Source organism: Eschrichtius robustus, chromosome 4 (genome assembly GCF_028021215.1).
Source record: "Eschrichtius robustus isolate mEscRob2 chromosome 4, mEscRob2.pri, whole genome shotgun sequence".
NCBI lineage: Eukaryota > Metazoa > Chordata > Mammalia > Artiodactyla > Eschrichtiidae > Eschrichtius > Eschrichtius robustus.
Genome location: NC_090827.1, coordinates 131,711,202 through 131,719,457, shown reverse-complemented (window position 1 = coordinate 131,719,457; position 8,256 = coordinate 131,711,202). Strand labels below are relative to the sequence as shown.

The following is an 8,256-nucleotide window of genomic DNA, read 5'->3' as shown; positions in this document are numbered from 1 at the left end:
GGCACCAACCACATCCTATCCCACAGAGGCACCGCCAGCAGCTGCTTGGTACCTGCTCCCCAGGGTTCCGAGCTCTGGCTCCACAGGCCCCGTGTCTCAGTTCCTGCAGTTCCAGCGGCAGCCAGGTGGCTCCCCCCCCGCCAGAGGTCTGAGTGTCAACTCTATGATAATCTCTCCCTCAAGCTCCTTGGCTCTAATACTCCCAATCGCTGCCTTTTTGTTCCCTTAGACCTAGTTGGAGCTGTCTCTGCAGTTATCACTTCTGGATGACCTCAGTATCCTCTTGGTGCTCTTTTAGGCCTTCAGAGCACGTGTAAGCTGATCTCTATACTAAGTCCCTCTACTGCAACACCTTAGTGCAGTTTCCATTTTTCTGCTGGAACCTGACTGATAGAATGAGGGTGAGCGGTGTATCATCTACGTAGACAACGTGGCAGGAGCACTGGAACACAGAAGTGTGGGCGCGGTCAGGGAAGATAAGTAGTTAGATGTGATTAGACCACACAGCTGAACATGAGATGTCCTGAAAATTAAGCTGGGAAAAATTAGGGTGGGATTTTAGTAACATATTAAGCGTCTCTATACAAACAAAACTGACTTCTGTAACATGCATCATCCATCCCAATAATTTCCTCAGGAACACACTGATCTAGTCTAAGTTTTTAAATGTGATAGGCTTTAAAAATATATGGCGTGGTTGCTTCGGAAGCACATATACTAAAATTGGAATGATACAGAGATGATTAGCATGGCCCCTGCGCAAGCATGACACGCAAATTCGTGAAGCATTCCATATTTTTGATATTAATAATAAAGAAATGGCATTTGTGGAGTGTTAAATATATATATATATATATATGGAGACTCTTAAGCTTCCCCATCAGGTTAAGTGGCCTATATACAGAGGCATCCAGGGAGATGTCTAGGGGCTGACGGATATGGTTCAGAGCCTCATGAAAGCAGTCTGAACTAGAGGTATGTGGTTTGGAATCATCAGTACACAGATGACAACTGAATTTATGGAGGTTACTGAGGTAACCCAGAAAGAAGGCAGAGAGTGCGAGAACATAATACTTATGGCAAAACATGAGAAGAAGCAACAGTTTCCATGATTTTTCGACAGGGCCCCTGTGCTTTAAACAAATCACTCTGATGTCTGACTCTCACGTTCCATTTACTATTTCCTGCCTATATCCCTGGAATTAGTTGCCTGCTATTTTCGAGCAACACTTGCTGAGATGACAACATGGGATGGTAAACTAGGCTTGGGCTTTAGGTCCAAAGTCTTGGGGTTGACATAAAGACATAAAGTCATAAATTCAGCTTCGTAATAGTTAGGATCTCTTTAACCTCTCGGGTTCTCTGTTTTCTTCTCTGTAACATTAATAAGGATATTAATCATTAATAACGATTTCATCTCAGGACTGTTGTGGGCATTAAGAGTCATACAACAAGCAGTTGTTGGTCAGCTGCTAAATGCCAGCTGCAAAAAAAAAATTTAAATAAAAATTTTTTTAAAAAGGGGGACTTCTCTGGTGGTCCAGTGGTTAAGGATCTTCTCTTCCACTGCAGGGGGCATGGGTTTGATCCCTGGTTGGGGAATTAAGATCCCACATAGTGCATGGCACAGCCAAAAAAAAAAAAAAAATGCCAGTTGCTGCTTGGTTGTCACTATGGGTAAAGGAGGAAAAAGAGCTTACAGACCAATGGGGGAGACAGACACATTACGAGGTAAATATAATGTAGTATATACAGTGAAGCAATAGAGAAGGTATGAGGCTTAGTGGCAGGGAAGGATTCAGACAGGCTTTAGCTGTTTAGGCTGAATCCTGAGGAAAATATGGGAATCAGTTGAATGGAAATAGAATAGTATACTATTTGGAATTTAATATCAGGTGTTTAGTAAAGGAGTTTATTTTCTTCCCTTTTACTACTTCCTTCTACTCCTGGTCAAAAGTCAATTGTTTCAGAAAGACTGCCTGAGCTTACTGGCTTCCTTTGTACTTCCATTTAATCCTTTATTCTATTTGACTTGAACACACATTAACTGTACTGTTTTTATCATTTTACTTTTGTGGATATAATTGGTAATTGCTCTTATATTTTAGTAGGTGTCCCTATTTTGTCTTTTTAAATAGAAGAAAACTCACTGGGAAAATTATTTTTAGTATTCTTTTGATGTCTATAACAGTGTTCAACATACAGTCAACTCTTGAAAATTTTTTTCAATTCTTTTTGTCACATAAATAGCAGGCAATGAAAAGATAGCTACAAAATGATTCTTAATACATATCCATTTTGCTCTTACATAAATCACAGAGAAGGATAGAAGCCAGGTGGCAGCGACATGAAGACCCCTGAGGACGTGACAAGAACAGCCTCCGCAGCGGGGCTGGAAGTGATGTGTGAGTGCAGAGTGGAGGGGAGATGCTGAGATGAGGCAGTCAGGACAACCTCTACAGACAACTCTTTCTAGAGGCTTTGCTGTGAAGGTAGCAGAGGAATATGGTGGCGCTTAAGGGGAAATAAAGGGGTTGGAAGGGAGCTATTATCATTTTTTAAATAACAGGAAGTCCCCAGAACATGGCTGCATATTCATGGGAAAGTTCCAGTAGAAAGGGGAAATCGATGATGGAGGAGAAAGCCCTGAGGCTTCTGGCAAACATCTTTTCCCTCTTCTCTAAAACTGAAGGCCACCAAACCATTTTAGCAGTTCTATGAGTCTTCATTCTTTTGGCTTTTTTGGGGAGTCACTATCCCACAACTGATATGACTATATCACTATTATAGTATTAGAATTTAGATATAATTGTGTTCTTAACTGAACATGAAGTAAACAGGTAATAGAATGTTACTCTGATTTTATATTGGTAGCTGTATCTGTCTCAAATCATTAAATTTTTGCTCAATGAAATCTCTTGGACATATAAAACATGACAGACCTTTCAGAATAGGTGACTCAAGAAATTTATATCTAAGGGGAAAATATTTTCAGCGATAACTCAGGCAGGGTTCTTTTCTACTGCATAGTGAAGGAGAGCTATGTGACCAGCTCATGTCTACAGGAATCACTGGATGGGCTTTCCTCTCATCACTACATGAAATCGGCAGTGTACCCCACTTTTCAGGAAAGTGTTACATAATCTGTGAAAGGGGGCAAGTCCCTTGACTTTATGGTAAGACAGGGCATGCATTTTTTTCATCCATGGAAGGGCAGGCTGGCTGTCACATCTTTTTACTCGACTGAAAGCCAGTGTTGTGTCTGCAGATTTTTCTGTGTAGGTGACTCCAACTCTTTTACCACCTTATATAGCAAGAGACTAAGAACTCAGTGTGTACATCTTAGACATGAAACAGGATCTGCTTGACCCCTGAAGAGAGGGAGAGGAGTTTATTTGTCTGATCCCTTTGGCCTCCCTCTGCTCTGTTTTGGGAACTCTGATTGTTACAGGGTGTTCTCCAAACCACACTCACCTCCGCCCCCAAATTGTGCTTCACAAAAGACCGATGCAAAGCAACACCTTTGAAAATGTCCTCATGTGATCAGTGGTTTCAATTTGGAATCTGGTCCTGGTTTATGGAAGAGATGAGAAGGAAAATTCTCCTGTCCTGGGGATTTTGTATGTTTTTTCAGTCTCTTAGATTTTTTTCCCCTTAAAATGTGGTTGTGAAAAGCAGATGTTCAGTAAAGCTCAAGGTCTTAGAAATATTCATCATTGCATGGTAACTCAATACCTCAGGGTAGACACTATCTGTAGTAGCAAAATAGATCTTTATTCCCATGCCTACCACGGAATTGTAGCCATTGAAATGGTGCAAAATATGGTCTCTGAATTTAGCCTACATTCAAATCCATTTATTGTTTGAAGAAATCATGCAATGCCCATTAAGGGTTTTTTTTTAATCTTTCATAAATCAACTGCATATTTATTTTGCTGACTAGACAGAGTCAGATAACAATACCCAAAATTAAACTTCTGCCCTAAATATCACAAAATGGATACCACGGTCTCCTTAAAAACTTACTGAGATCCCAACTTTGCTTCTAATAGCAGTGTTCAATGTCCGGCATTTGGCAACACATAGTGAAAAGTCATTGTAACTTCTATTTTGGTGTAGCATCGTGGAGAACTACAAATGCCCAGAATATCGATTACAGCCCGTTGTTGTAAGGTGACCTTGAACCTCATTTAAAGAGTTGCACATATTCAAAGTTTCTCACCTACCAGAAACATTCAAAACTTGGAGTGTTTGTTCAAATTATTCTTCTAGCAATAACAATGTATTGAAACCACCTTTATTTTCTGACATTTGTCCGTGTAAGGCATGTGATTCATTACATTGGTTTCATACTGAAGAAATAAATTTGGAACATTTTGTTACAGCAGAAGCTGATATTCATAACTGGTTTCCTGAATACCAGGCAACTAATCAGTCATGGATATATTAACAGGTTATTCATGCTTTTCTTATTTTCACTCTGAAGTAAATAAAAAGAGGCCTTTGGCTGGGATGTCATTCAATATTATATTGATACAGTGTTGATAATAATTTCTACTGGGGAAATATAGTATCTGTCTTTACATTCATCAAAGTAATAAATAAGCAAAGTTCCAGCTTATATACAATCTTTCCTCAGTTTGCTGCTTTCTGAAAATTGCTTTGAAGGTTAATTAGAACTGCATACATTATAGCCAGCATATCATTCCCTAAGAACAGCACACAACTGGGAAATACTTCACCAGAAAAGCAGAATGTTTATTCCCCTGGCTAGATTTGGCACTGTGTTCCTATGACTGCAACTCAAGTCTTTTTTGAGTAACCCAGGCTCCCCTCCTCCCCTCCCTCCCCTCCCCCGCATTCCATCTTAAGTTTGTGCACTGAGCATTGTAGTTCTACACTAATGAATGTATATTTGAGAGCTATTTCTGGTCTCTAATTTTAGCAGTATTACATTGACTATTTGCAAAATGCATAACAACCAAGATAGTGCCTCCTCCCAGAATGTGTTCAGTCTGTGATCCATCACCTGACTTTACTTATCAACCAAAGAGTATTGGCCTGTAGAGAGTGTCCCTTTTAGTCATAATCATCCTACAGTGAATCATTAACACATAGTTTCGGGCTAAACTAGCAGCGATCCTTTTTGATGCTTACATATGCCACAGAGAAATGAGGGCCATGTGTATTCCATGCTACAGGCTGATGAGTACTTGAGGTGTGTGGGCAGCGGGGAATGGGAGGGGCTGTAACTAATGGAAAGAGGGACAAAAAGAGTCACAGAGGCAAGAAGTGAGTGCCTTGTGTGGGTCTGATTTCATAGAATAATCAATCTCAACCTTTTTCTATGCATCAGTCTTTTGAGATTCTAATTAAAGCTGTGATTAATTCTTTAGATAAAAGCAAATATGCACATATACAAATTGTTTTGTATAAAATTTCTAACAGTTGCTAGGTCTCCTGAAATCTCAGGTTAAGAATTCCCACTGGGACCAATGGTGTTTCAGAGCAGAAAAAAGTTGGACCTCATTATATTAAACTGGTGGGAATCTCAAAGAAAGAAAGATAATTAGATAGTAGTGAGGGGAAGAACTAAAAGGGTTCATGTAAAACGAAAAACAATGGGATTGAAGCAAGAAGTAATGGCAACATTTAATGTGAAATAGAGCTACAGAGAAATTATCTGGAAGACTTGTTATCTTGTGGGGAATTAAACTGTTGGGAAATCTGTTCAGAAGACCTGGGATGTTTTCAGAACTCGTTCTAAAGGAGATACAATTTTGACAGATCTTGAGGGTTCTTGGCAGAAGCTCAGAAGGTTCCCCAGAATGCTGGAGCTGCTGACATCAGAATCAGCAGGGCTGTGGCCGCTCTTGATAAAACACAGTTTGTTAAGGAAAGAGAAACTTTATGTCACCTTGGCTTTGGCATCTACTGAGAGAGTGAAAGAGGGGGACTGGAGTTTAGATTACAAGGGAAGTTGTGTTTGAGCCACAGAGGAAAACAAGTAGTTTCAAGTGTTCAAGTGTTAGCTGTTCAGTGTAAAGGGACACACGGTGGGCAGAGGGTGGGGTCCTCAGTTGGACTGACGGCAGGACATTATTTGAAAAGAGCGTACCTATGCCCTGATGCTGATTTGGTGATACCAGAATTAAGCCCTAGCTCTGAATTTACCAGGACCTAGTGCTGTGAATTTGAGTAAGTTATCTTACATCTCTGGATCTCTTTTTCTTGCTCAGAAAAAGGGCCACAGGAGGCCTAAATGATCCCTAAGATTCCTTCCAACTCTAGAAGTCTCTGGTTATTGCAGAGAATGGAAATCAATGGGAAGAAGAGCCATAATTCTTCAACGATGCTTTACTTATTTTCAAAAAGACCTCTTTTATGCCTACTCTGATGCTTTCGGTGTGTTGGTTAATACTTTTAAGTAGATTAACACTATCGATTTCATGAAATACAAGAATCTCAATTTTCCTAGGGAAATCTTGACAATTATATTTTTCTACCCGCAGCTGGAAATCAGCAGTTTTAGTTAACTTTTAAAAAAGCAAATATTGCATTTATTTACTCTATTTGCTGTGTGGAAACTTAACCACTGCCAGCTTCAGCCACAGAACTTTCTACAAGAAGAAGCTGTGGTTTCTAGATGAGGGTAAGTGAATAGCGTTTTCCGAGGCTACTTCAGGGAGCATCTGAGATATCTCAGCATATTTCGCATCTTGGCAGAGTGAACCTGTTATGAATTCTCTGGGCTTGGCTGCCAGTCTCCTACCCCAATTATTACCTTCTTATTTTGGCAGACAAGAATGGCTGGGAACTTGCGTGGGATGAAAGAGTTGGTTCCAGTGGTCTCGGCAGTGCCTCAAGTCTCCTGTTGGGTAGGTTCTTGCAGAATGAGGCTGGAAGCGCCACTTAGAGCATCTGATTCTAACCTCTGCAGTAAGCAAACACCCATTCTTATATTCATCAACTGGAGCCTGCATTAGGTAGGACATTGCTCAGGCCACATTTTGCAAGCCTGTCAGTCCATGTGTCTTGTATAAAATGTTATAGATAATTGTCCTATAATATTTTAAATAGGAGAAGATTATTTGTCATGATTGCTAAAAAACTATTTTTGAGGAGGCATAGCATCTGAGATCCTTTAATTCATGGGGGACAAACACTAAAAGCCACATGAATTCAGACTAAAACAAGAGATGTGAATCCATTTTACTCTCTAAAGGACAGATGCCATTTAGAGCAGTGCCCAACCTGGATTTTCTGGGTCTCTGAGTAGTTGAAAGTGCAGAGTTATTTAACAATATCTGTTATTCAGTATGAATTGTGATTATTAACTTCAGCCTGATTAAATAGAAGTATTAGCTCTCTAACGTGGAAGGTCTACACAATTGTTTTTTAAAGAAAATCCCCATACTCCTAAAACTGTTAGTGCCAGTTGCCATATTTAAAATGTGTTAATAAATAGACAAACAGAAAGACATTTGGAAGACAATTAACAGGGTGAGCCTAGCTTAATATACTAGAAAGATCACTGGATCTTGTGCTAGAATACTTGCATTCCGGCCTCAGCTTTATGACCCATTATGTGTCTGATCTTGAGGAACTTAGTTTAAAATGTAAATATTTATTATATATTTCTATAAAATAGATAGCATCTGAAAATGGATAGCCTACTATAGTGGGCAAAATTCTAAGATGCTCTCCATGACTTCCACTCCCTGGCACATATGCCCCATATAATCCCCTCCTCTTGAGTCTTGGTGGCACCTGTGAATATGAGGGAATATTACACTCATAATTATTGATATTATATGTTCTATGTAAAAGATGAAGGGATTGTAATGACGTAATAATGGTAATCTTGGGAAGGGGATAGTGACTGGAAGAAAGCATTATGCAACTCGTAGCTGCAGACAGTGTTCTCTTTCTTCATCTAGATACTGGCTATTTGGCTGTGCAGTTTATTAAAATTCACAGAACTACACTATGTGTACTTTCTGAATGTTTATTGTGTTTCAGTGAAACATTAAAGCATTTATATGTATTTTTAAAAACTTTTTTCTTTTAGACTATTAAAAATTAAAATTATCTAAATAATAAAAACTAACACAAAATTATTTAAATAAAGCTGACATTATTTTGAAAATTTATTTTGAAAATTTACTTAAATTTTATTAAACATTTTTATTAAAGTAACACTACTCACAATTTTAGAGTTCAATGTTCATCTAGTTGCCATTTAAAGGATTTTAT

At 39.0% G+C, this 8,256-nt stretch overlaps 1 non-coding gene across 1 annotated transcript; it reads left to right on the top strand.

The window, feature by feature from the left end:
* The first annotated feature begins 693 nt into the window (after positions 1-693).
* LOC137764513 (U6 spliceosomal RNA) lies at positions 694-800 on the top strand. The gene has a single exon (XR_011074015.1). It is a non-coding gene; the product is annotated as a U6 spliceosomal RNA (small nuclear RNA).
* Positions 801-8,256: the final 7,456 nt, after the last annotated feature.